A 24755-nucleotide genomic window follows, 5' to 3' on the forward strand; every position below is an offset into this window, starting at 1 on the left:
TGTATATGGAAAAGAGTTACCCCTAAAATAGGCTAATAATAATGTTTGAATTTGGTTCAATAATACAGATATTGAACAATCAAATAAAAAATAATACTATAATAAAATAATATATATGGTTTATTTTATTTTTTTTACATGTATTTGTTTAATCTTGTATAAACATTTATTGTTTATTTCATGAATTTAAATTTAATTTAAATTTATATAAAAATAAAAAGGGCCGTGAGACTATGCTTGGATCCGGTTCCGGGTTAGCAAGACGATTTGTTAACCCGAAAAACCATCCCAATAAAACCCACATCCCCCAAAACCCTTGCGCCCGCGCTAGCAACAAATCTGAGCCGTCTATCAATCTTACGTTTCCTTTAAAACCTAATTCCAGCTTGAATATTAACCTAGTTGGCTGCCGCTGTGTTCGTCACTCCTATCTACTGTGGGAGCAGATCGCGCCTCAATGGTATGTACATCGATTGAAAGCCTTTTCCGTTTCTGCTGAAGCTTGAATTTGCTTGGTTGTCTGGTTTTGTTTGAGGTTCGATACTTTTGAGAATGTGAGTTAGTGTGGGTTTCATTTGAAAGAAATCTCTAGTTTGTTTCGGAAGTTAATAGTGGGGCCAGGTTTTTACTTTTGATTCTGTTCTTGTTAGTTTTATAGGGTTTCTCGTGAAGTTGTTTTTGCCCAGCAAAAAAACTTTAGCAAAGGGAAGGGCAAGAATGGATTTTTGAATGGGTCTTAGGTTATTGTTGCTATAATTTAACTGAATGCTCTGTGTTTGTGTTTTCCCCCCTAATTCATTCTTGAGTCATAAGTTTATATTGACTTTTCGGGACTTTTGCTTTTCTTTATCAGCCTTTCTTGTTAGAACTTATTGTTTGATATTCACATTTCTTGGTCCGGTATTTTTGGTCTCTGGTAGATCCCAATGGAAGAGCTGTAAACTGTTTAACATCTGTATTGTTTTTTATATGCCTTCTCTTTTGGCTGTCTTGTGTGAATACGCATTCTAATTTAAATTTCTTTGATATCAAAGGCTTACGTCAAGTCTCAGAAAACAAAGGCCTACTTCAAGAGGTATCAAGTTAAGTTCAAGAGAAGAAGAGGTAATGTTGCAATATATCAAGTTTCAGCTTACATTTTCTCAATGATGTTAATGTTCTTTCTGCGTTTTGACTTTTTTTTCTCCCGCTGAACAATATGCAGAGGGTAAAACAGATTACCGAGCCAGGATTCGGTTGATTAACCAGGATAAGAACAAGTACAACACACCAAAGTACCGTTTTGTGGTTCGATTTGTATCCTTCTGAGTAGTCTATGATGTTGATAAGTGACTTATCAATGGATTAGTGAGTGGTTTTAAATTATTTATGCCATCCTCGCAGAGGACGTTGTTTTACAGTTTCATGTGCTTAAATTTATATGAATCATTACGTACTAGCTGCCATGTTGGTTGGACGTTATCAAGCAACAATACATGTTATTTATTTATATTCTCCAGTGAACCTTAATCCTGTAACAGACAAACAAGGATATCATTGCTCAGATAACATCTGCTAGCATTGCTGGTGATATTGTTCTTGCTGCAGCTTATGCACATGAGCTGCCACGCTATGGCCTTGAAGTAGGCCTCACAAACTATGCTGCAGGTTCTAACTATAGAAGCAACTCTTCTTTACCACTGTCATTGTGTTGCCCTTTTAATTATTTTTTTTTAAATTTGAACAGCATACTGCACTGGACTCCTTTTGGCCCGTCGTGTCCTTAAAATGCTTGAGATGGAACAGGAGTATGAGGGCAATGTTGAGGTATTCGTTGATGGATTTAATTTGGAAATACTCTTTATATTTATACACATGTATATATGTTGATTGGTTGTTATTATTATCAGGCAACTGGGGAGGACTATTCAGTAGAACCTGCTGATACTAGGAGGCCCTTCCGTGCTCTCCTTGATGTTGGTCTTATAAAGACTACCACTGGCAATCGGGTATTCGGTGCCCTTAAGGTACTAAATTAACATTTCTAGGATTAGGTGCCACTTCATATTCCCCGAGTTAATTCTTGCTATGGTGTCTAGTTTTTTGATATTACTTTTTCCCTTTTCCCCAGTTAGGATTATGTTTATTAGGTGAAATGGAGTTGATTAAAATAAATTTGATTGTAGGGAGCGCTGGATGGTGGTCTGGATATCCCTCACAGTGATAAAGATTTGCTGGTTTTAACAAGGATAAGAAGGAGCTTGATGCTGATCTTCACCGTAGATATATCTTTGGTGGCCATGTCGCTGCTTATATGAAGGCAAGTGCAAAGACTTGATATCCCTACAGTGGACTTGTTTTAAGATCATAGCACGACATTGCATGCACTATTTTTGCAGACTTTGATGGAAGATGAGCCCGAGAAATACCAGTTACATTTCAGTGAATACATCAAGCGAGGATTAGAGCCTGATGGTCTTGAGGAGATGTACAAGAAGGTCCATGCTGCCATTCGTGCAGATCCTACAGTGAAGAAATCCGAGAAGGAACCACCTAAGGAACACAAGAGGTAAAAGAATAAAAATCATAAATTCACATATTTCATCTAGAATAACTGGTAATTTATCTGTCCAACTGATCATAAGTCTTGTTTATTAACTTTTCTATGCGGCTGTTACTGAATCTTATTCATCAGTAAACATGATTTTGTATGATTTAGTCTAGTGATTCAGTGCCAAGGCGTTCCTAAATATCTCCTTTTTTTGGTCTTTTCAGGTTCAACTTGAAGAAGCTGACCTATGAAGAGAGGAAGGCTAAGTTGATTTCTCGGTTGCAAGCTCTCAACTCAGCTGCTGGTGCTGACGAAGATGATGATGAGGAAGATGACGAGTGAAATTGCTTTGTAGACACAGCTCTTCGCATCCAGAACGCAATATATGCAGTTTCAGATTTATTTTCCGGAAAGTTTTGTTTGATTGTGCTGTTATTTATTTTCTAGGTGACAATTTTGGATACTTTCGACTGAGCCTGGTCCTTGCGCCCTGTCTTGAGTTATGCATACTACACAAGATTATTGCAAGATGATTGCCTTACCTTAACGGTTTTAAGCTTTAAATTATTCTGGAGGGTATCTGGTGCTAAAATTTACTTATTTCCATGATATAATAATGGAAAAAACCTATTTCCTGGGTCTTAGGAAGTTTTGGTTTTTGTTTTTAAGTGAAGATATGTATTTTTATGTCATTTCTTGTACTAAAATTTGTTATAAATATTGTTAGCTTAATTAAAATATGCTAATGCGGGGCTAAATTTTAGTTATTTTCAATGGGTTGTAAGTTGTAATGTATCTTATAATGTGAACTTTATCTTAGTTTGGTATTTGTTTTTAATTAAATCAAAATATTTATATTTTTATATATCATTTGTAATATATTTTTTGTAATGTTATTGGTATTTTAAAATTTATTTTAGTTTAATTTTATACGTAAAATATTAAATTAAATTTTATAGATGAATTAAAAAAAAATTGTAATAAAATTTATTTAAAATATATAATAATAATTAGTTTTTTAAAATGTTATAATTCTTCATTAGTTCTTAAAATTTTTTATTAATAAATTTATTTAAATTATTTAATTATTTTTATTAAAAATAAATAATTTAAATTTTATTTAAATATTTATAATTTTTTTTGTAATATAATAGCAAATCATAATTCCTTTGTTAAATTTTTTTTTTATTGTTGTTACATTGTTGAAATAAAAAAAATTGTGAATATTTAAACAAAATTTGAAAATTATTTATTTTTATGATTTTAATTTAAATAATTATAAGTAATTTTTTTCGTAACATATAACGTAAATCATAGTCCATGTTAAATTTTTTTGTTGTTGTACATTATTGTAAATATAAGAAAAAATTGTAAATATTTAAAGCAAATTTGAATCATTTTTTTAACTAGGTATTTGATATTTAAATAAATTTCTTATAATAGAAAAACCTCTTCGCCCTTTCCATATAATTATGGCCTTTTTAGAGGTCCCCTTCTCCTTTCCATATTTCAGATAAATTTTATTCTCATTTTTTTAAATTCAAATACTTTTCCTAAAGCCTTCTCCGTTGATCTTCATAAAAAAGAAAGAAAAAATGATCCTTAAGCCTCTCTTAAAGATATTAATTTCAATTAGGATCATAAAAATTTAAATTCCAATTAAGAATCATTGAGATTTAAAAAATATAGCTTGTCTTAAATATCTTTAAAAAAAAATAAAATGCCCACACTGTGCAACCCTATTCTTGCTTTGTTTCAGTATCTCTTTTTTGTTTTTTTTGTTCTTGTTCTTTGTGGTTCGTCGGTGTGTCCATATTAGCTTGGGTGTTGCATCAATCTCGGTGATAGGTTTGCTCCAATGTTGGTCCCCATATTTCCATCGCACCCTTTATCATTGTTCCCTCCCATTCTGTGCCATAGATCCAACTACCATTACTTGCATTTGACGTCCCTGTACTTCACACAGTTGTAAAGGTGAGAATTTTCATCTATAAAGTCTGAAACTTGTAGTATGTTATAAGTATAAGAAGAACTTTGCGATAAGAATATGCTCGTCAGTAGCATCAAATTGACACTAAAGTTATTTGTTATCAATGTAAATAATCAGGGACTAGCTAACTATAGGCATTTAGGTTAGCATTTGCATATCTAAAAAAGTCTAGGAAATAAAATGCATGCTAGATTGCTTCACCTAGCAACTTAAGAAATTAGGTTGAAGGGAAACTATTGATTAATATCACTGGGGGTTTATGAGCATTTCCTCTTTCAACAAAAAACTATCTATTGCATCAAGTCGTTTAGGACAGAAAAATGGTTCAAATAGTAACTTTTACGATCACGGACGAAAATATTTTTAGTTCTTGCCTCAAGTCCTGAAAGTTAGAGTAAATATGTTTTATCTTTACATATTTGTACATCCTTTTACAAACTCATTATGATTCTAACTCCAAAAACCAAATCAGCAGCTACTTTTCCAATTCCATTCTTTCCATTCCCCTATTTTCTTCAGCATAAACAAACAAGATTATTGATCCATGACCATTATAGATACACAATGTCATTTCATCTGAAAAGATCACCATTGGCTTGAGAACCAGTCCCCATTTTAGCCCAAAGCTTGGATCTTTATCCTTTTCGCGAAAGCCCAAAATTGAATGGGCTTTCACCTTACAAAATCATAATTTTGTTTTTCAGGCCAAATATAAAAAGCTTCACAATATGTCTTGGGAATTTGATGCTTTAATAACTTCTTTTTCTGAATAGATCAATAATATGAATCATCTTGAACACTTATACATAATTTCTGCATTACTGAGCTCAAGATGTAATTATAATGCCCACCATTCTCCCTTGCTTAAACCATTCATGTTTGGAACTAATATTCAATGGCTACACTTCTGTTCTCTGTATCCCTCTTTCTCAAGTCTTATATCCCTCCTTCTCCCTCTTAGTGATTGTCAAGTGAGATAAGCATTCATATATTATCCCTCCCTTTCTCTCTTAGTGATTGTCTGAGTTTATCTTTGGAAGAATAATAAGTAAGAACCTTGTAAAAAATTTAATATTAAATTAAGAATTTCAATATTGAAATATAGGAGGAGTACTGAATTTGAGAACTTCAATATTGAAAAAAAAATCCTAATTTGACATCAAATTTCTTTTCAGGGTCCTCATTTGTCATTCTCCCTTTATCTTATTCCTTTTAGGGAGAATGATAATTAAGGACCTTCTAAGAACATTAATCTCAATTATGGATCATGAAATTTTGAAATCTCAGTTAAGGACCATGGTCCTTAATTGTGATAAAAAAATATAATTTGTGAGGTGGCATTCACTATTGTCACTTAGAAATTCATTAACCTAACTTAAAAAAATTTGTAACGTATATTGTGAAAATATGAAATCCCACTTGAAAATCAATTGTTTGACAAAAAGCACTACTTGGGAATTCACTAACTCAACTTGAAAAAATTTCTAACGTATATTGTGAAAACATAAAACTCTACTTGAAAATCGATTGTTTAATAACAAACATCAATTTGAACAAGTCACTTTTTATTAAACAATTGATTCTCAAGTAGGGTTTCCTTTTTTATAATATACGTTAGAAATTTTTTCAAGTTAGTTAGTGAATTTTTAAGTGGCGCTTTTTGTTAAACATTTGATTCTCAAGTGGAGTTTTATATTTTCACAACATACATTAGAAATTTTTTTAAGTTGGGTTAGTGAATTTTCAAGTGGAGCTTTTTGTTAAATAATTCATTTCCAGTGGAGTTTCATGTTTTTACAATATACGTTAGTAATTTTCTCAAGTTGGGTTAGTGAATCCCCAAGTCGCATTAGTGAATCTTACCTCACAAATTATATTTTTTTATCACAATTAAGGACCATAGTCCCTTAACTGAGATTTCAAAATTTTATGGTTGTAATTGAGATTAATGTTCTTAGAAGGTCCTTAATTGTCATTCTCCCTTCCTTTTATGTAGGCTTTGAGATTAATGTGTATGTGTATATAGCTCTTGTGATTTCAATTGAACATATCTATATAATATGCGTGCTTAACATTAATTGATTGGAGTCTGTGTAATAAATTAAACTATGAATTAGGATTTCCCATAACAAGTAAGACATTTATACCTTTTGTACTAAGAAATTGTATAAAGAAATTTCAGATTTGATGTAAGGTGAATTCAATAGTTTTATTATGTGTATTCATTAGTGATGTTAGATATATTCAATAGTAGTTTGTTTTTTACCCACAGAGTGTGCAAGACAGTGGCTACATTGAATTTAATAGTTTTATTGTGCATATGGTTTTCACCCCCTTTCAATCCCTATATTGGATTGGATTCCTATATCTATTTTTGGTATGTCCAACTTGATTACATCTTGAGTAATGTTACACCTTTTTGTTCTAAAACTATAACTCTCTTCGCTTGGTGATTGGTCATCTTGGGGGACGTGCAGTCAGTGGTGGTTCTAAAAAGATATTATTTTCATAATCATCATAATGTAGCTCGGTCAATTGAGACATGTCAATGGTTTCTACCAAAATCATTGTGGAGCTATAAATCTTTTCTTGTGCACAGATGGTGTAGCATTCTTCAACATATAAATAAACATTACCATGAATCAATTTTATTGCTGCACATGCATATGCATAAGAAATTCCTATCATCTATCATTCTTGACAAGAGCATTCTCATAATGTTAAATTCACTCTCAAGTTATTTTTTCCTACCTTTACCAATATTATATTCATATTATAATGTTCAGCTAGCATAATTTCAAATCCTAATACATTCTCCCTCAACTTGGCTTCAACACGAGGTTCAACTTTATCTAGCCAATTTGTTATTTCTATCTTGTTATTGTATAACTTCCTCGCTAATTTTGCTTAGTGCTCATTTATCAATGCAAATATATGATGTTTTCTCTCTTTCACTAGCCAAGCATTGAAAGATTCAATATGATTTGTTGTTATGTTGTCTCATCTTTTATATAGAAATCTTGCTAAGGCCCAAGATTTATATCCTTATTTTTTTCTAGCCATTTTGCCAACTGTGGGGAGAAAACCATTAAATTACCTACAGTGACATGAAATTCTGCTTTCAACCTTGAATATGCAATATTATCTAACAACTTAAGTACATCTTTCATGGTCTTTCCATCAATCCTTCACATGCCTTTGTTAATTTTCGTAAACTTGGAGTTATAATTTTCTTTGACATGACGATAACAAAAAGCATGTCGATTACCATCAAATATTTCACGCATTGCACCAATAATAACATTATGCCTATCTAACGTACACTATGGTTAATTGAACTTGGTGTGTGATCTCTCTCACATTTTCAAGAAACCAAGTCCGATTATCATATGTTTCTCCATCTACTATTGCATAGCTAAACGGAATGAGTCATTATTTGCATCAATTGCAGAAGTCGCTAGCAAAATTTCCTTATGTGGACCACTTAAATAACTTTCAGCAATAAATAAAATTAGACGAGCACCTTAGAGAAATCCTTTAATGCAACATACATATGCAATAAAAAGTCTACCAAATTTGTAATTTGTTGAGGCAACCCACTTTGCAATGGTTTCTAGGTCTATCTCCTTTAATTTCTCACAAAGCCATGAGATCATCATATATGATTGTTGTGGAAGCCAATGTATTTCCTCCAATTCTCTATCTTTTCCCTTCAAAGCTTGTTGATATGTGAGGTTCAACCCATACTCTTTATAGAGGTCTTGTTTAATCTCATTTGAAGTTTTCTCCACATTCCCCTCACAGCATCAATGATGATTGATGATGTCAATCTTGATCTGGCCTTTTTCTTTAATAAGAGGTTGTCTTGAGTATAATGTATGTGTTCATCGTGGCATTTTTTCACACATAATATAGAGGTTGTTTTACTAAGAGTATAAGATGATATCTTCCATTTACAACTAGCAATATCGCATATGACAATCATTTTCTTAGGGCTGTTCCTCGCAAATATGTAACCAAATCTATGAGCAAGACTGTGCTTATATAGTGCTTTTCTAGATACAATTGCATCATTAAAGGTTTGGCCAACACCCCTAAATAAATCTTTCTATTTTACCAAATTACCACAGGGAGTGGTGTAAGAGCATTTTGTGTTGAACATGGTAAAGAGGGTGATATATACTTTCAAACTCTTGCCTAGAGGGAGATCCTGGCAGTGACCATGACAAGAAATCCTCCATCCTGCTTTCACAGTTATTCACAGGTCAATATAAATGGTGATTAAACTAATTAAAATTACTAATAACTAAGAACAATAACTTACTCCATCGAATAATTCATTGCTCTATGTATTTCATTATCATTTCTCACAACATTTCAAATGTTGTACTCCCTTATCATCTTAAGAGATCTATGTATGTGTTTTCACTAAACTTCACTGTAATTTTCAAGTCAATTGGAATACTTTCAACTCCTGTCACTGATGATAAAATCTTCAACGGCTCTTCATAATTTATGCCTTCTCTAATCAATTTAGAAATTAATTTCCTACCTTCATAGGTCATCTTTCCTTGTGAATTTTCACAAAATATCCTTTAATGTGAAAATAACAAAATACTTCTTTTGCTGAAATACTTGCCATATGGGAAATAAACCTAGAACAATGAGAAGTAACATACAAATTTATTACTTCACAACTATCATTCTCATAATCCCAATCATGACCGCAATAATTCAACATCCATGTTGTATTTTTCAACATTAATGCACTTTTCATCACAGAACATAAAAATTCAAAATCCATGTTACATCTTTATTATTTTTCACTCAATTTTTTTAACACTATCATTCTCAAAAATCATTTACTATGTATGTCATTATATATATATATATATATATATATAATCTATTAATTATAAAAAATATTACTTTTTTTCTTAGCTATAAAAAAGAAATGACATAAGATAGTATTTATAAAGACATAAAAATTCTTTCTTGCGTGCATGACAAATGAGATGTAAAAGATAGAGAAGAGAAAATTGCAAATTTTCCTTCCTTGCATGGCAGAGGAGAAGATGTCAAAAAAGCAATGCATGTAATTACCTATTACTAAGAGAGGAGAAAATGATGACATAGATGATAAACCACTTTACTAATTTTTTGCCTATATTGTTCGCGCATGAGAGCATATGAAAGCAGATTTTTCATGCTCAAAACCAAGAACATAGAGCACAACATAAACTGTTTTGCTTTTACCTTTTAATGTTTAGTAAAGAGACAATTTTATAAAGTTATATATGTTTTTATCCCAATTGAGGACCTTGATTGGGATTTCTATATTTTATGATCCTCAATTGGAATTAATATCCTTAAGGGGTCCTTAATTGTCAATTTTTCAAAAAGAAAATCCTAGTTGATGAAAAAAATTATCTGTTTTCTCAAATCATATCATAATTATATAAAAAATATAATTGTATATTGATATCGATTGTATTAATAATATAGATTTTTTGGGCAAAAAAATATGAGCATATTGGTTGATATTCAATATTGATGATGCTGATATTGATATTTATTTAAAAAAACAAAAACAAAAAGCCACAAATATAATCTAAGACTCGTGGAAGGCATAATATTAGTTAAGGCTCAAAGTATTCTAAAGTATTTCTGTATGTCTAGGAGCTTTAAGTGAAATTATTTTTTCAGGTTAAATGACAAAATTATCCTTAATTGGGAAAGGGGCGCAATCATGCCGGAAACTGTCCATCACTAGGAGAAGAATACACTTGAATTTCCTCATTCTTCCTCATCGGAATCTCAAGCTTCCATAGTACATATAGCTGCTTCTTAGCCTTTTCCTAATTTCTCTCTTCTTTCTCTGTTTAATGCATGCTTTTTGAGATAGGCTGTCTCTTTATTTCTACCCACCACATTTTCTTCTTCTCCTTCTTCTCCTAGCTTTCATTATTTTCCCGCAACATGCTAATTCTCTCTCTAATCTTCTAAAATCTCTTATTTGGAGTCTTTGTATCAACCTTTTGTACTAAGGCTTGTGGCATTGAGCTAGGAATGATCTGAAGTGATTTTGCAAGTTAGGGGTTTGCGAGTCTGGGCTAGGTCTCCGAGACATCGTGGAATTGTTTGGTAGATTTGCTGGTTTTGGTTAAGCAAGCCTTGTTTGGATTTATGCTATTGCTTCTATGCCATTTAAGTATATCTTATTCAATGAATTGATGGATGAACTAGTTGGGGCAGCTTTTCGTTGGTATCTTAGCGAGTGTTAAAGTTCTTTCCTGTTTATTTCAATTTCTTTAACTGGCTATTTTATTTGGGTGGATTTGGAATTTGGGGGTTGTAATTTTGACAAACCAAATCCATGATTTTGGTTTGAATTCATGGAGTCAATTCTGGTGAAGAGGAAGGGGAAAGTTCATGTGTGTTCTTCTACGAGCAATGGAGAGTTTATGGCACGATTGTGTTCCTTTTAAAGTAGGGGATAATTTTATCATTTGACCTGAAAAATTAATTTCATTTAAAGCTCTTGGACCCACAGACAAAATTCAAAATGCACCGAGTCTTAACAAATATTTTATGTTTTTTGTCTTTCTGAGAGCCTTAGATGATATTCATCCTTAAAATATTGCTTCATCTCTTTGTATGTCAAATGTCTTATGTTACTTGTATAACAAATAATAATAATATTTAATCATTATTTAAAAAAAAAATAAATAAAAATTCTTTTTGTATGTACTGATTTTCTTTTTCATATTGTGAGAACTCTAATTCTCTATCAAAGCTAGTATTAGGTTGGATTATATTGGATTCACTTAAACATAAAAATAAAGTTTATCATGTATGTCGCACCTGAAAAATGCGACGCGAACGGCACACGATCGGTAGTTCTGGCCTTTATGGCGGGAACTGGATGAATGAGGAGTCCCATCAAAATTTTGAGGAAAATCTTGGGAAACTGATTAAAGGAGGATAAGGATGGTTTGCAAAATTAGAGAATAGGTTTGGAAGTCGGTTGAGTGTGGGGAAGGTATTAGGCACCCCCACAATACCCGTTCGTAAGAACAGTTACCTGAAATTTGTTGTGCTATATTAATATGGTTTTAAAGTTATTTTAATTATCCCTTTTATATTCATGTGTTTGATATAAAAATGATAAGAATTAAGTGAGAAATATTTATTTATTTACGAGAGAGGACTTGACTCAGAATTTGACTTTGAAGCCTACGTACACTGTGATGAGGATTAAAATTCACATAGTTTAGGCTTGAAAGTTGTTGGTGAAAATATTTTTGAAGGGAAATTAATTAAAAATAATTTACTATTTTACAAATAAAATAATTTTTGAAATTTTGATATGTGTGTGTTTTAGATTACAAAAAGTAATTTAATTTTAATTATTTTCTCAATTTTAAATTTTTGGAATAAGGAAAGAAAAGAGTTTAAGATTATTATTTTTTTATATTTTATAATTGAGAATTCAATTGGTATACCTACAGAACCTTATTGGCTCATACGATAATGCAATTATTCTATATATCTGTAGAAATTTTAAAATCTCACATGATAAAATAGTTTAAAAACTTAATTTATTTATATTTTTAAGTGTTAATAATAGTTTTTTAAACATGTATGTACATATTTTTTTTAAAAAAATTTAATCATCATACCGGCAAAGCCTTATTGACTTATATGATAATATGATTATCCTAAATATCTGTGAAGATTTCAAAATCTCACATGATAAAAGAATAATATTTCTTTAAATACATTTTTAATTTTATTAATTTATTATAATATATATATATTTAAATAAACTTAATCGTTATAACTGCAGAGTCTTATTGACTCATACGATAATACGATGATCTTAAAATTTTATGAAAATTTAAAAATCTCATATGACTAAAAGATATAATCGATAAATGTGATTACAACTTAAATTCATTAATTTAATTAATTCATTTTTAAATTATGTATTATTTGATTATTTACAAAAATCACTTATTTATTATAGAAATTGTGAATCACTATATCTGTGAGGACTTATTATCCCACACGATAATGTGATTAATTTAAGTCCCTACGAAGATTCTTGAAATCTCACATAAAACTTAAATAAATTATTAATTTAAATTATAAAAAGAGAGTTAATTTTAATGATGGGCTTTTGAAATCTATATTAACATATAAGTTTTACTCTCATATCTACAAAATCTTATTGATTTACACGATATGAGATTATCCTAACTATCTACAGAGATTCAAAGTCTCACATGATAAAAGGATTAAATAATATTTACTTTAAACATACTTTAATGCGTAATTATACAATGTATATTTTTAAATATAGAAATCTTAATCATTATACTTGCAAAGCCTTATTGACTCACACGATAGTACAATTATCCTAAAGGTCTATAGAGTTTCAAAAATCTCATATGGCCAAGAGATCTAATTAGAAAATGTGATTATAATTCAAATTTATTAATTTAATTAATTAATATTATAAAATGTTTACTATTTTATTTACAAAAATTTGTTTATTTATTTACCATACAAATTATAAATCACAATATCTGTGAGAATTTATTATCCTACATGATAAGGTAATTAATTTAATTTTTTACAAAAATTCTTGAAATCTCACGTGAGACTTAAATATTTATTTGGATTATAAAAGAGATTTAATTTTTACGATGGGCCTTTGGAACTCATATTAACATATAAGTTTTACTCTCATATCTATGAAACCTTATTAATTTACATGATACGAGATTATCTTGAATATCTATAGAGATTCAAAGTCTCACACAATAAAAGGATTAAATAATATTCACTTTAAATATATTTTAATGTGTAATTATATAATGCATATTTTTTAATACAGAAATTGTTATACCTGTGAAGTCTTATTGACTCACATGATATTATGATTATCCTAAAGGTCTACGGAGTTTCAAAAATCTTATGTGACCAAAAAATCTAATTAGAAAAAGTAATTATCATTTAAATTTATTAATTTAATTAATTAATATCATAAAAATGTTTATTATTTTATTTACAAAAATTCATTTATGTAATATATACAAATTGAGAATCACGATATCTGCGAGGATTTATTATTCCACACGATAATGTAATTAATTTAAGTCTCTACGAAAATTCTTAAAATCTCACATGATACTTAAATATTTATTATAAGATTGATTCTTATGTTAAATTTAATATATCTCAATTCATATGAATAAGTAAAGTAATATGTACGTACCTGAAGAATCTATGGATCATTTGAGAAAGCTCGATTACCTCGAATGTAGGCAGACACACAACCCACTAGTCCTTAGAGTTTTCAGAGAGTGTAGAGATAATGGAGTAGAAGAATAAGTCGTGTACATGATGGTTATTGATTGATCGACTTATAAGAATCAAATTGGTAATTGTCTTATTATACAATTAAAATAATTATATTTCATTAACTCTTACTCAATCAGTTAAGAGATAGGGAATAACTGACGGCTACTGGGTTGTAGGTTGGGCCTCTGCCCATTGGGCTCAGGGTGTAGTCCACTTATCACGATCCACACAAGATCATAAAGACTAATCTATTGGGCTTATTAATTAATGTTAATCTATAAATAATATTCTAACAATCTCCCACTTGAATTGTATTAATTAAGTAAGTTGTATAAACAAGCCACAAATAAAATTCAAAAAATAAAACTCCATAAAATCACTAGATCCTATGGGAAAACAAGTGATATGATGTCTCATAATCTAAATAAAATATAAAATTTTATTTCAAACACAGTTCAGTAAGATAACAACATAAATCACTGATTTCTATGAGGAAATAAGTGACATGCAAGCATACCATAATAGAATCATTGAATTCTATGGGGATACAAATGATATAGACGCATCTAATTGAATTGAACATAACTCACAGAAGAACACAAAGTCTAAAGAGAAATTGCAACACACAAAAAGGTTCTCAAACTCCCACTAAACTAGGGTATTAAAGGAATTCACAATACCCATACAAGTTACATGATTTTGAAAAACTTCTACAGGTCCTTGGTCAGAGGGTCTGCAAGCATCTGCGTGCCAAGAATGTGTACTACACGGGTATGAGACTCAATAATTTTCTCTTTCACAAACATAAGTTTGATATCAAAATGCTTTATACGACTGGAATTTCTATGATTATTAGTATAGTATACTGTAGATTTGTTATGATAGTAAATGATTAGAGGACGTGATATTGAATCAACTAGGCACATGCCAGATATCAGCTTCCTCAGCCATATAGCGTGACATGTAGTCACAAAACAAGCAATATACTCAGCTTTCATAGATGAAACTACTATAAGTGTCTGTTTCACACTTTTCCAAGAGATAGCTCCTCCAGACAACATGAAAATATAGCCGGTCGTGGATTTAAGATCACTTAGACAAGAGGAAAAATCTAAATTTGAAAAGCCAATAATTTCAAGATCTTTTAATCCCTTAAAGTTATAATTAAAATACCCAACAACCTCAAGACAATTTGACTTTTGGTAAGTCAACATATGATTCTTCATACCTTGAAGATATATCATAACTTTCTTAGCAGCCTTCTAATGATTCAGACTTAGATTATTTAAGTATCGACCTAGTACTCTAATAGTAAAGGCTATATCTGGTCGAGTACATACTTGAACATATATAAGGCTACCGATAGTAGAAGAGTATGGTGTCTTTCTCATTTTAGCCCTTTTCTTATCATCCTTGAGACACTATAACTCTAACAACTCACCTTTTTGTACAATAGTAGGTGAGGGAGAACATGAATCCATTTTAAATCTCTTAAGTACTCGCTTAATATAAGTGGTTTGTGATAAACTAAGAATACCATGAGATCTATCACGATGAATCTGTATCCCAAAAACGAAAGAGGCTTCAACTATGTCCTTTATATCAAAATGACAAGACAATAGGTGTGTTATTTCATTAAGAAAATTCATTGAATTGCTGGCTAACAAGAGATCATCAACATAGAGAACAAGAATGACAAAATTATTTCCATCAAACTTCTGATAGATACACTAATCTGAGACATTCTCAACAAAATTGAGCGAGGTGATAACTTCATCAAATTTCAGATACCACTGCTTAAAGGTTTGTTTTAGCCCATATATGGATCTCTTTAATCTGCATACTAGATATTCTTTACCAAATTCAACAAAACTATTAGGTTGTGTCATGTAAACTTCTTCATACAAATCGTCATTCAAGAATGTAGTCTTGAAATCCATCTGGTGAAGATCAAAATCAAATTGTGCAACTAAAGCCATTACCACTCTAAAAGCATCTTTAGTAGATACTAGAAAGGAGGTCTCTGTGTAATCAATACCTTCTTTCTGGTTGTAGCCCTTAGCCATAAGTATGGCTTTATATCTATTAATTTCACCTCTAGCTCCTTGTTTTGTTTTAAAGACCCACTTGCAACCTATTAGTTTAAAACCCTTTGGTAGCTTTACAAGCTCCCATACATGATTGTGGTTTATAGAGGCAATTTCTTCACTCATAGCCTCTAACCATTCAGAAGAATACGAGTTAGAAATAGCCTTTTGGTAAGATATTGGGTCTAAACTATCAATAGCATCTAAATCAAATTCCTATAAATACACCATGTAATCATCTGGAATAGCAGACCCACAAACCCTTTAGGACCATCTTGGTTCAAAAACCAAATCTCCATCACCCTCTAAAGGTGATTCATCTTCACCTTCATCCTAATCCACGGCATTATTTCTGTCAACTTGAGCAGTTGTCAATATAGGCATAGGAAAAATACAGCTTTCGTCATGTAAAGTAATATGCCTAGGCACAGAGCTCCCACTATCTAAGGCATCTTCAAAGAAATAAGCTTGATCAGCTTCAATTACCCTAGTTATGTGATTTGGATAATAGAATCTGTACCCATGAGATCTGATGTAATAGCTAATAAAGAAACCATTAACAGTTTTAGCATCAAGCTTTGTCTGTTGTGGATTGTAAGGTTTTACCTGTGCTTTACAACCCTAAACTGACATATGCTTTAGCGTAGGAGTCCTTCCAAAACACAACTCATTTGGAGTTTTTAGAATTGATTTGCTAGGAACTTGATTCAAAATATAAACAGCAATTTTAAGTATATCACCTCACAAGAATTCTGGTAGGAATGAGTGACTGATCATGCTTCTAACCATATCCATGAGAGCACAATTTTTCCTTTCTGCAATCCCATTCTACTATAGGGTACCAAGCATAGTATATTAAGCTTCAATGCCATGCTCTTGAAGGTATAAAGAGAATGGCCTAGGGTTCCTGCCAGTCTCAGTATATCTCCCATAAAATTCTCCTCCTCTATTAGATCTCACACATTTGATCAACTTGCCAGATTTTAATTTGACTGCTACTTTAAAGGTCTTGAATGCATTAAGAGACTCACCTTTTTCACACAGGAGTTCAATCCATCTATGACGAGGGTAATCATCTGTGAAGGTGATGAAATATCTAAAACCACCCATAGCCAGAGGTGTGATAGGTCCACAGATGTCAGTATGGATTAGGTATAAAGTGTTTTTAGACCTCTTTGCCCTTTTGGTTCTTACTCTAGTAGGAAATTTTTTCTTTATGCAATCATCACAAGTCTCAAAATTTGAGAAATGAAGGTCTTACAAGACACCTTGCTTGGCCATGTGTTCCAATCTCTCTCTATAGATATGACCCAAATGACGATGCCATAACATGGAGGAATTATAATTAGGCCTTTGACGTTTATGCCCAATAGCAGAATTGATATGGAGATTAGGAAGTTCAAGTGACCAATCATTCAATCGATATAAACCATATATCAAGGAAGCGTAACCAATATTAATGGAATCAAAACAAATATCAATTTTCCTATTTCATTGGAAGAATGAATAGCCATAAATATCTAATGCAGAAGTTGAAATTAAATTCCTCTTCACAGAAGGTACATAAATAACATTGTTCAAATGTAAAACATGACCAGAATTTAAATACAAAGAAATAGTTTCAATGCATTCAACTGATGCCTTGCTCCCTACTATACCAAAGACTGACTTTTGTGCCTCACTTGGAACTTTCTAGTTTTTTAGCCCCTGTAGAGAATTTACAACATGTATAGTGGCACCAGAATCCAGCCACCATGGGTCAAAGGAAGTTTCAATGGTGTTAGATTCAAAATAAACTAGAGCTAAAGGGGTAGTTTGAAGAATTATACCTTCACTTTCTTGTTTGTTCTTCAATTTGAAGCAATTAGCTTTAATGTGATTCAGTTTCTTGCAATAATTGTATAACACCTTAAAGGGTTTCTTCCTCAGCTTCTCACTCTTATCACCATCCTTCTTAAAAGTTGGATTATTAGGCTTTAAAGCCTTATGTTTCTTTCTCTTTTTCTTATACGACCCTCCAGATTTGCTGCTAGAGCCTTGAGAAATATAGTTTATTAAGTGAAAGGAATTCTTCTTTATAGCTTCCTTTTCTTGAGTGACTATTGATATCATCTGGTCAACAGACCATTCAGCTTCTTATGAGTTGTATGAAGTCTTCAAGAATGCGTACTCTGATGGCAGTGATTAAAAAAACATGGTAAACTAAGGTACTTTCATCCAAATTAATCTCATATGACTTAAGCTTGTTATAGTAATGAACAAGCTTCAAAATGTGCTCCCTGACACCAGAAACTACGTCATATCGAGTATTGTTAAGAAGTGACAAATAGTAGTTATTTTGAGTCTTGTCAAGCTTCTTGTATTTATTGCTAATAGCTTTTAAGTATTCCACTGCATTTTCCTTTTGAGGAATGCTGCCGCTAATTTTCTTTTCAATTGTGTACTTAATGATCGTAAGACAGATCCGGTTGGACTCACTTTATTGTTTATAGAAGACCATTTCAAAAACACTAGACTTGGAAGAGAGATCCACAGGCTTAGGCTCTCTCAGAGCTAAATTTTTCTCAAAAATAGTCAGATACATATTCAGGGACTCTTTTCAGTCATCATAGTTAGTCCCATTGAGAGCCTTCATAAAGGATAGTTGCACAAAAGCAGAAACTAAAATCACAAAATAGAAAATAGAAAATAGAAAATATTAATTATGTGCACACAACATAATTATAAAACAAAATTTCCCAACAAGCGATTATCAATTATGCAACTATAATCATGCACCAAGAAGGCTCAAATACCATAAAGATTTAACTTATACAAAAGTCTATACAAAATAATGCATTAAATATCTCCATACCTATAAGATATAACAAATATTTAGTACATTAAAAAAGGGTGTTATTAGCCTATCCTCAAAACTAACCATTAAAAAAATTACATTAATAATGTCATACCTATGGGGTATGTCCATTATCAATGCTATAAGATCCTAAGCATCATCAATAATTCACAAAGTCATAAATTTTATGACCTTAGGACAAAACAAAATAATTTCAAAAATCCTTGGAGTCTTTTCAGAATTAGGGAACAAATATAGGACTTAAGTGAAATCTTAAAAGGTGTCCAGGGGTAAATAGGTAATTCTGGAAGAGATTTGGGTCAAAATTGCAATTCTAAAAGTTATGGGACTAAACTATAATTTCTAAAAATATCCTGGGGTCACAGAGTAAATCTCAAAAATTATAGGCCGAGTGATGTAATTTAAACTAGTGCTGGAACGCAATTAACATAATTTTAATTTTTTTTAAAAAAATATATTTGGGCCCAAACCAAATTTTGGGCCCAGCATACATGAAATCGGATCCTTAGGATCCAGTTTCTAACCCGTTTCGTGCCTCCATCCTTTTTTTGAATTAAAGATCTGGACCCATATGAAAATAGCCTAAAACTTATGGAACCGAATCCCTAGGATTCGGTTCCTGACCCTGTCCCTGGGTCTTTCCAGCCGTGCATGGAGACGAGGAAGAAGGGGGGAATACCCCGCTATGCCGTGGGCAGCCATTGCTAAACTATAAAATGAGACAAGGAGATGCCGTTGCCGAGAGCCAGGGGAGACAAAGCCAGCGACCAAGGCTAGAGGCGAAGACCACGGCATCGTCCTTATCTCTAGCAACTCCTCCTTTCATTTTGCTAGTCCAAATGACGCTGCAAGCCACAGAGACAACGGAGTCACAGCGAGGAGAACGCTGGTGACTAACGACGACTCTACATCAACCAGAACAATGGCGAGAATCTTCAGTGGCTACTTTCGCTGACTGACAGCAACAACGACTCATGGTAAAGAAGGTTGAAGTTTATTCAAAAACTGAAGAATCTAGTGAAGCTTGATGACAATGATGCTAAGAAGAAAAGAGAAAAAAACAAACAATAGAAATTCACAAAAAAACAAATTCACATAACAAAATATTTGAGGATCTTGTCTATAATTTCTTCACAAATATGACAAGATATAAAATTCTCAGACTCATAAGAAGAATTATTGTCATATAAATGTGAATTGCTATCAATATATATATATATATATATATATATAATCATGGACATAAAAAGAATTGAGATATATAAATTACAAATTCATTACCAAGGCTTGATGTCACGTGTTAAATCTAATATATCTCAATTCATATGAATAAATAAAGTAATGTGTCCGTACCTAAATAATCCATGAATCATTTGAGAAAGCTCGATTATCTCGAGTGTAGGAAGACACACAACTCATTGGTCCCCAAAGTCTTTAGAGAGTGCAGAGATAATGGAGCAGAAGAATGAGTCGTGTGTATGGTGGTTATTGATTGATCAACTTATAAGGATCAGATCGGTAACCGCCTTATTATGTAATTAAAATAATTATATTTCATTAGCTATGACTCAGTTAATTAAGAGATAAAAAATAACTGACGGCTACTGGGTTGTAGGTTGAGCCTCTGCCTATTGGGCTCACTTGTATGGTCCACTTATCATAATTCATACAAGATCATAAAGACCAATCTATTGGACTTATTAATTAATGTTAATCCATAAATAATATTCCAACATCTCATACTTGCGAAATCTTATTGATTTACATGGTATAAGATCATTTTAAATTTAAATGTTTGCGAAGACTCTTGAAATCTCACACTATAAATAAACCATAAACACACACACACACACACATCTTTTTCTTTTCATATACATTAGCCTCTTATAAGAAAATCATGACAACATATGGAAGTAGAAAGCACCATGAGGTATATGTATGTTATAAGCCACGATTACGCATAAATAAACTACCACAAATGAACAAGGGTTAATATAAGGATCGAACCATGCCACCATACGTTGCATTTTTCTAAAACATAGTGATTAAAAAGATAAAAAGACAATTTGAGAATTAATAATGCAAAACTAAATGCACCTGGATTAGACATATTGGATATCTTATAATACCACTTTCTAATTCAATAAGTATAGTACTCAAAATGGTATACTGGTCAAGAGTGCTCCTAATCTCATGGGTGAACATTCTAACATGCCTTCCAATTTCTTCTTGTGTAAGAATGAGTCCCATCTCCCTGCCAAGCTCCTCAGCCTTGTTCTTGAGAATCAGCTCACGAGTTTTCACACTCAACAGATCAAGAATAATGTGGACAGCCATTAGTGCAGCTAATGAAATAGAATAAACTTAAGCACGTTTGCCACTATTTGGATTAGACTTCAGGCAAAGGACCTTCCGTCCCTTGGCACGTCGGTGCTTAAGTACTGCTCTTCCACTTGTGGTCCTCATCCGTCTACGAAAACCGTGAGTTCGTGCCAGTGATTTTTGTGATCTGTTCCTCTTAGTCATACAAAGAGCAGCTTTGCCTGCCCTAACAACTAGCCTGTGTCTGGAAGAACCAGTAAGGAATGTGAAGGAAGCTGAAGAACTTCAAGCACTCATGCCTCCACGGGTTACCGAAGGAGACAGCGTTAACGCCATTGTCGAAGAAGCCATTATCTTGTTCTGCCTTTGACCTGTCTCTCCTCGATTGTTCTCTTCTCTTATTCTTGGTCTCTTCTTCTTTTTCTGTTCTGATCTCTACTCTCGGTTTCCTCCAGTCTCTGTTTCTTCCAAAAAAAACTCTCCCTCAGTCTCTGTTTTTGCTTCTGATCTCAGTCTCCTCTCTCTGGTTCTCCATCTCTCTTTCTTCTCTCGGTCTTGCTTTTTTTTGTGTTGCTTCCTCTCTCCCTTCTGCGTTTCCTTCGTGCTCTATTTTTCTCGGTTTCCTTCTCATATCTCACTCTCCGTCTCCTTCTCATTCTCTATCCTCTCTCGGACTCACTCTTTTTTCAGTCTCTCCTCCCCTTTCCCATCTGTGCTCTCTCGTTCACTTCGTCTCTCTCTTGCGTCTCTTATTTGTGCTCTGTTTTTGCTCCGGCGTTCCTCTTCTCTCGATGCTCTGTTTTTTCTCTCCCTCTCGGATCCGTTTAGGCTTCCCCCCTCGGTGCTCTCTCCGTCAGTGTTTCTTCTTTTCTCGTCTGTCTCGGTGCTCCAGTTTTTCTCTTCTTCGTCTGGTTTTTTTCCTCTTCCTTGTATCTCGGTGCTTCGTCCCTTTTAAAGCAGAAATAGGAAAGAGCTTGCTGTGAGGAGAGAGCTTACGTGCTTCACCTTTCTTGCTCTACTCTACTGTGTGCATGCATGCGTCTCTGCTTCTGCTTCTTCTGCTAGCCGAAAATGTGTGTGTATGTGTTCTGATTGCTGTGTCTCGTGTGTTTTGCTGCTGCGTGTTTCTGTTTCTCTTGTTTTTTTTAGCCATTCTTTATGTCTTTTTTTATTAATTAGATTAAAAAAGAAAAAGAAAAGTGTAATTTTAATATATATATATACACACACACATACATTTTTAAATGAAAAATAAAAAATTTAAAAAAAATTTAAAAATAGTTGAGTCTCAAAAAATTAATTGCCAATATCTTTGAATGTTTGGGATAATTTGAAAGAAATTTAAAAAAAAATTAAGCAATTTTTTTTTGATTTTGTTAAATTATTTTTTTAAAAATATAATCCTAAAAAAAATTAAATTTTATTTTTGTATTTTTTTATATTTTTTATTATTTTAATGAACTAAAAGAAATAAAATCCTAACTAATAAAAAAAATTATCTAGAATAAAATAAAATTAAATCCTATTAATTAAATTAAATTTTTTTGTTTTGAAAATATAATCTTAAAAAGGATTAAATTTTATTTTTATATTTTTTTGGTTATCTATTATTATTTTTATTAAATTTTTAAAAAATACCTAAACAAAATTCAGTATTCACAATGTATAACTTACAATAATAAAATTGTTGAAATGTTTATATAATGCATACACATTGAAATATTATCCTCTACTTCAATTTTAACAGCTTGGTGAAAATTGGTCATCTCTGCCATATATCATAAATTGGGCTCAAATTTCACCTTTTCTACTTATTGCTTTCAATTTTTGAAAGAATAATATATAAAAAAATTAGACTTTACTTGAAAATAATATAGTTGAAAGACCCACAAACTTTAGCTTTAAAGTTAAAATGTGACATTTTCTTATAACTCTTCTTTTATTTGTTCTCAACCTCTATTTTAACTTGTCGCATTTCATTTAAAATTCTAATTCTTAACAAGTGATATCAGCATGTGATTTTTCCTATTTTGAACTTGTCATTCACTGTTCACCATTCTAATTTTTAACATGTCATAATTTGATTTTACAGCATGAGGTAATTGGGTAACAATTAATAAAGATTATTATTTTACAGCATGAGGTAATTGGGTAACAATTAATAAAGATTATTATTTTACAGCATGAGGTAATTGGGTAACAATTAATAAAGATTATTATTCTAACGATGTTAGGGATAAGGGTGGTTTATGATAAAACTTTATTAGCTTTTGTTATGTTTAACTAATTCTGAAGCTCATCAATACATTGTTGAGCTTCTTACAGTCACACATTTAGATGCTGATTGTTTTGTTATTCTGCGTTAAGCCTCTCACATTGAGATCTTGATTACTCTCTTTGTTGAGTTGCACCTCAAGGTGATGATTCTAATCTTGATCACTCTCTAAACTTTGCTAATTCAAAGTTTGTCGGAGTATATAAATCTCATTCTATAAGTGGCATCACAGCCTTGTTTTACAATATGATGGGAATTAAGTGATAATTGAGATTATTATTCTCACAATACTAGGGATAGGGGTGCTTGATGATGAAGCTTCATTACCTTTTATATGCTTAACTATTTCTGAAGCACACTAATATAACATCGAGCTTCTTGCAATCACACATTTGATTGTCAATTATTTGGTTGTTCTGCGTTAAGCCTCACATTGAGATCCTTATTACTCTTTTCTCTAATGAGTTGCATTTCAAGGTGATGATTATAATCTTTCATCACCTTAATTTACTATCTTTTTTTACTCAAATTTTTCCGCAAAATATAAATCTTCTTCTTCATTTTATTATGTTCTTTATATAGGCTTTCAAGTGTTGCAATAGTTTCTACTAGACACTCATGTATGTTGGGGGCGAGATTCATAACTGGCACGTAGAAAATAAAGTAAATATGTGAAATAATATAAGGTATAAAAGTAAATTAAAAAAAACTTGTCCTACATGTAGAATTTTTTTTTGAATGAAAAGATAAGCTAATATATTAAAAAAAGAAAGACAAGATACAGTAAAAAAATACAACCAGAAATCAAGACAAAACAGCAAAACCTTTCAAAATCCAGCTTCTCCTAATTTGAAAGAGGTAGATGATGGGAGGTGTTGAAAGAATTTGTAGAAATAACACAAGTCCTGATACTATTTCTAATATAATCACTAATATTTTCAAAAGAGAAATTAATCAAAACATTCCAATCTTTCATGAGAAGTCTGCTTGCAAAAAATTATCATACAATTGTTTTTTTTTTTTTGAATAGAAAGCCACGAAAAAACCGTGTAGATAGACATATTAACTCATATCAACATACAAAAAGTTACTACAACCAAAAGGTAGGCTATTAAAAATTTGAACAATTGAGTTGTCGGGAAAGGCTTGATGGGTCATCCAATCTGTGCATTTGTTAACCTCTCTGAAAATGTGATTAAAAGTGACTGTCCAATCATGCATAAAAAGGTCTCTGATTTTATTAGTAGTTGCAGCAAGCGAATGAGTATTAAAAAACTCATTACGTATGAGCGTAATTGCATACAATTGGTTATTTGAAGTGAAGT

The 24755-nt window shown here is 31.7% G+C and overlaps 1 pseudogene; it reads left to right on the plus strand.

Annotated features, from left to right (window-relative positions):
• Positions 1 to 345: 345 nt before the first annotated feature.
• On the plus strand, positions 346 to 3097 carry LOC129291228 (60S ribosomal protein L5-like; annotated as a pseudogene).
• Positions 3098 to 24755: the final 21658 nt, after the last annotated feature.

Source organism: Prosopis cineraria, unplaced genomic scaffold (assembly GCF_029017545.1).
Source record: "Prosopis cineraria cultivar Desert tree isolate PC_DT_omini unplaced genomic scaffold, ASM2901754v1 PC13, whole genome shotgun sequence".
NCBI lineage: Eukaryota > Viridiplantae > Streptophyta > Magnoliopsida > Fabales > Fabaceae > Prosopis > Prosopis cineraria.